The sequence below is a fragment of the Arachis hypogaea genome, chromosome 17, assembly GCF_003086295.3.
Source record: "Arachis hypogaea cultivar Tifrunner chromosome 17, arahy.Tifrunner.gnm2.J5K5, whole genome shotgun sequence".
Lineage (NCBI taxonomy): Eukaryota > Viridiplantae > Streptophyta > Magnoliopsida > Fabales > Fabaceae > Arachis > Arachis hypogaea.
In genome coordinates, this window is record NC_092052.1 from 13562343 (window position 1) to 13568213 (window position 5871).

General features: G+C 27.7%; 1 long non-coding RNA gene across 1 annotated transcript; it reads left to right on the forward strand.

The window, feature by feature from the left end:
• Window positions 1–1383: 1383 nt before the first annotated feature.
• Window positions 1384–3174, forward strand: LOC140181101 (uncharacterized). Its single transcript, XR_011875758.1, has 2 exons — window positions 1384–1547; window positions 2062–3174. It is a non-coding gene; the product is annotated as an uncharacterized lncRNA (long non-coding RNA).
• Window positions 3175–5871: the final 2697 nt, after the last annotated feature.

Below are 5871 nucleotides of genomic sequence, written 5' to 3' on the forward strand. Positions count from 1 at the left end.
ATGATACAAAATTATCTAAAACATACAAAATATTTATATATGAGTACCATTGCGTATTGATCAAAGAATTTTAAAAGATAAAATAGATTTATGAGACAACTCTCGCCAAGTGCAGACCATACCCTAGTAAGGTAAATAAAAAGAGAGAAAATTCATGCAAATTTAAAAATACTCTTATAAAAAGACGTATTAAAAATATAATTATTTATGTCTGTATTAATAATTAGGGTATTATTTAGATATATGATAATGAATAAAGTTAAATTTATGAGATTGTTATATCGCGACATCTTTATTCTTTTAGAGTATGTTTGGAAGAAAGACAAAAATTGAGAGACTAAGACTGTGAGACAATAATTAAGAAACTGAGATTAAATTAAATTTTAGTATTATATTTGATATAAAATATACTGAATTGAGTTATGATTTAATATTATGTTTAATTTAAAATAAATATAAAAATTAAAAAATAAATTTAAAGTTTGAAAAATTAAATTAAAAATATTTTTTTAAAAAAATATTATTAAAATTTTAATCTTTATTTTTAAAATTTTAATTCCTTATATCCCTCATTTTTTAAAAATATTAAAAAAATTAAAATTTTAGTTCTAATATTATTAAATATAATATTAAATTTCAATCTCTCATTTTAATCTCAGTCCTCTGACAAACGCCCATCTTAAATACTGAATGAATGGATAAATTCAAATGATCAAAAGACATTACATATAAAATCATATCACATGCGTCAATGAATAGTTAAAAGGTTTAACTTATGAGCAGTGCAAAGTTCCACACGCCTATTATAATAATCTTTATTCAACCAATGAAATGAAATGGAGTGTCGTCGATTATTTATTTGATAAAAGAGGGTTACGTATATTTTCCTATGTTTTTTAATTTTATTTTAGTGTTCTCTTAACACTCTATTTTTAATGGTTTAAATATGACTACTTTTTTGTTAAAAATTTTTAAATTTGGTTAGATTTTAGTTTTTACAAATCAGATCAGATTGAATTTCAAATTTACTTCCCAAAACTAATTCAATCAATTTTAAATCGCATAATGTACTATAATATTATTATTATATTTATAATTTTATTTGTAATATGTTTAATTTATTCGTTAAATATTTTTATATTATCTATATATTATTATTTAATAAATATTTTATATTAAAAATAAGATTTATTTATTTATTTATTTTAATTAACTTATAATTTTAGAATAAATAATTATTTTTAACCATAAAAGATTGAGACGTTGACAAAACTGACAATAAAAAATTAAAACGAAAGTATACCCAAATAAGATTAGTTTTATTCAACAAAAATAACTAATAATTTAATTTTTATTTATAATTCTGTAAATACCTCTCTCTTTTCTTTTTCCTTTTTTTATCTCTCTTCCATAGTTATTACTAACGGAGATATAAAATTTACCATCTCATCAAATCTACTCCTCTACCTCCAAAGAGAGAAGTTGGATGAATTCTCCTTAATGAAATATTCGAATACGATTATTTTTTTCAGAGGAAAAAAAAAAGAGTAAATAGCAATTTCTGACTATGAAAGATTAAGATGCTGAAAAAGTTAACCATGAAAAATTAAAACTAAAGTTATACCAATACAAAATTAGTTTTATTCGATAAAAATGACCAATAATTTAATTTTTATTTAGGATTCCGTAAATACCCATCTCTTTTCTTCTTCCTTCCTTTTCTCCCTTCCATAGCCACCACGGCACCACCAGCAGAGTTACAAAATCTACCATTCCGTTTCAATTTTTCTTCTCAATTTTCACACCACATACTTTCTTCATTCTTCACTCATTACATGTCTCTTTGTTCTACACTCACCCCTTCATTTCTCATTCCACTTATATCCTCTCTCTTTATCTCTATCTCTCATTTCATTTGCTCTCAAATCTTAGATACTACTTTCTCAACATGGTAGATTCAACTGAAAAGTTAAAATTTACTCTAACTTTACGATACATGTTCTTTTCTCTTTGATTCTCAACTACTCATAATTGATCACTTTAATTTGTGCTCTGATGCAGGGATTGGATTCCGACGATACAAGCCCTAACCCTGCTGCCGCCGTCGCAAGTAAATGTCCAACAACCGAACAGAAGAATACGTGCATGGATTGCAATACTTCCAAGACTCCTATCTGGAGAGGTGGCCCGTTGTGCCCAAAAAAATTTTTGAATCAATTCTTTTTTATTAATATTTTGTTTTTTTTCTCTGAAAAAAATAATTGTATTCGAAAATTTTATTAAGGAGAATTCATCCAACTTCTCTCTTTGGAGGTAAAGGTGTAAATTTGGTGAGATGGTAGATTTTGTAGCTTTGCTAGTGGTGACTATAGAAGAGAAATAAGAAAGGAAGAAGAAAGGAGAAGGATATTTACGGAATTATAAACAAAAATTAAATCATTGGTTATTTTTTTCGAATAAAACTAATCATGTATGGGTATAACTTTAATTTTAATTTTTCATAGTCAGTATTGTCGGTGTCTTAATTATTCATGGTTAGAAAAATTGATTTAAAAAATTTTGGGGCACAGTAGGGCCACCTCTTCAGAGAGAAGTGTTGTTGGAGGTACCACAGTCTGTGCACGTCTTCTTATGCTCGGTTGTTGGACTTTTACCTACGGCTGCGACGGAGCTGGGGCTTGCGTCATCGGAGTCCGATCCCTATATCAGAGCACACAAGTTAAGGTGATCAGATATGAGTGGTTGAGAATCAAAGAGAGAGGATCATAAATCTTGAAACTAGAGTAAATAAGCATTTTTCTAGTTGAGTCCACCATGTTGAGAAAGTAGTATCCAAAATATGAGAGAGAGAGAGAGAGAGAGAGATAAGAAATGAAGGGGTGAGTGCAGAGCAAAGAGACATGCAGTGAGTGAAGAGTGATTGAGTGAAGAGAGTGTGTGGTGGCTATGGAAGGGAGACTAAGAAGAAAGAAGAAAAGAGAGGGGTATTTACGAAATTCTAAACAAAAATTAAATTAGAGTAAAGTATCGTTTTTGTTCCCAACGTTTGGAGTAAATCATATTTGTATCCCTAACGTTTAAATCGTCCTATTTGTCTCCCTAACGTTTATAAAAGTGATTCAATGTTATCCTACCATCAATTATACTAATAAATAGGATTACATTTTTTAATTATTCACATTTGGATGTATTTATTTTTAATTAGGTCTCACTTGGATGTGTTCAATTTTAATATTGTACCCAAAATTTGTGTTCAAGTTCAATTATATCCCTTAAAAAAGTGAATTATGTAAATGTTGTAGGGATTAGTTTCAACTTTTAATGAGTTATTATCTGGAGTGGATCAATCGGTTCTGACCCAGATATTTGTATTCTAACTTTAAGAAGAGATTTTTAAAACTCCAACTAAAGCTCATGATGTGTAATTAACGGCAGGATAATGTTGAATCACTTTTATAAACGTTAGGGATACAAATAGGACGATTTAAACGTTAAGGATATAAATAGGACTTACCCCAAATGTTAGAGACAAAAACAATATTTTACTCATTAAATTATTAGTCATTTTTGTCGGATAAAACTAATCTTGTATGTGTGTAATTTTAATTTTAATTTTTAATGGTTAATTTTGTCACCGTCTCAATATTTCATGATCAGAAATGACTATTTATTCTATAATTTTATTTCTATTGTTATGTTACTTTTTTGTCTTTTAAGATATTGTTGAGATTTGTTATGTCATTGTTAATTATTTAAAATTTGATGTTAAGATTTTTATGTATATTTAATTTTTTTTTAATTTACAAAATTACAAATCCAATCCAAATCGCATTGCAAATAAAATTAATGTTTGCATAAAATGAGTTTTTGAAAATCGATCCAAACCGCACTCCAAACAGCCTTAATAGAAACTATTTCTTTTTGTAATAGATTTTATTAATTAGAAATATATGCTAGGAAACATATAGGCTTTTTTTTTTTGGACATTAAACGATACAGCCTTGTTTTTGTCAGAGTAAGAGATTCGGGTAACATAGAAACTTAGAAAGATAGCACTTTAAATAACATTGGAAAGATTAGGCTCTTTTTTTTGTCAGAGAAAGATTAGGCTTTAATCACCCTTTCTTCCTTTTCTCTGAGGCTTAGAGGGCTTTTTGTAGAAGCAATCTCATATGATTTAGCCCAAACAATAAACATATAAATTGCTTTGGTCTTTAATTAAATTTTTGACAGAAAATAGGTATTAAATTAATTACTTATTTTGATAAAGAAACGAGAATACTTTTAATGGTAGATAAAAAAAGGGAGAGATGGCCATGTACCTACAGGTTTCTATGCATAAAAATGACAACTTTTTTGCTGGTTATGCATACAAACTTGGATGACATTAAATTTATATGTGGGTGTATACCATAAGAACCTATGGGCCTCTGAGTCATGTTTTAATTTTCAAGCATAACACTCACGCTCAAGATGTCTATTGTCTGGTCAAGAAGATTTCTATTGTCCAATCACATATACAAAATACTTACTCTTCAAAAGGTTTCAGACCTCTGTCCAAAAACAAAGTTTTCATAGCAACCAAATAAAAGTTGTTTAGAGAAATCAGACCAAAAACATTAAGGTTGTATTTGGATTTTAAAATAAAACACGACATGACACTAAAAATGAGATACAAAAAATAAAGATATAAAATTTAATATATTTTATTTGATGATAAATTAAATATAAAAAAATAAATTATAAAAGTCTAATTTATTTTTATTTTTTTCACACAAAAAAATTTAGGAAAAAAAATAAAAAAATATAATTATAAAAAATTAATAAGAATAATAAAAAAATAAAATAAATTATATTTCTTATTAATATCTTTATGTCCTTTTTATCACACAAAATACACTAATTCAATATCTGAAAACACAATATTTATATTCATGTCTTATATGTCAAATATAAGATGTGTTTAGTTTATATGTTTTCTGTTAATAGAAAACAATGAAAAAGTTTGTTTGGTTGATTATTTTCATTTTTAAAATTCTTGAAAATTTTGAAAACAAAAGGTAAATAATTTTGTTATTTTAATTACTTTACTTTTTTTTTCTTTCTTCTTTTAGCACCCATTTCCAATATTATTTTTGTCTTTTTTCTTCCTTCCACTCTTGCTCTTTATCTCCAACACTATTTCTAGGCCCCTTCAAACTACTCCCTCACCAACATCAAATGCTTTCTATATAAGCATGCCTCTAACTTCTCTATTCTCCATAAACTGATTCCTTGTTTCAAAGATGGAAAAATCCATAACATCCATGACAAGGATAAACATTGTACGACTAGGGAGAAGCCTTAGTGGTGAAAATGGTCAGATCAATATAATGCTCGTGGTGGCCATGGATCAAAAGGTAAAGTTTGAGAGGATGGTCAGTTAAGAGGATTTTTTTAATTTGTAAAATAAAAAAATTAATTATTTCTCCAGAAAAGATTTTTCAGCTTTATTTTCAAGGATACGATTTTTTTTTTTTTGGGTATTAAGAGCAAGTTCGTCGCACCCCGGGCGAACTCTATGATGAGTTTGGAGATAAAAGCAAGTCTGTAGGATATCAAGCAGCAATAATTTCTCTAATTACTTTCTTCTTTACTGTTAACATTATTGCTACGATGTCAGGAAATCCATTGTTATCCATTCATTACAATGGTGAAATAGTGTATAATGAAGAAGGTTCAATTGTTTCTAAATCGGGCCAACCGATAATTATGTATATGACACTGGAAGTCAACAGTTTAACAGCCTTGAAGAATTTGATATTGCATGCCCTCGAATAGCAGGAATCTAAAAGGGTGAAAAAAATTTACTACAGATATCCGACCGAGTTA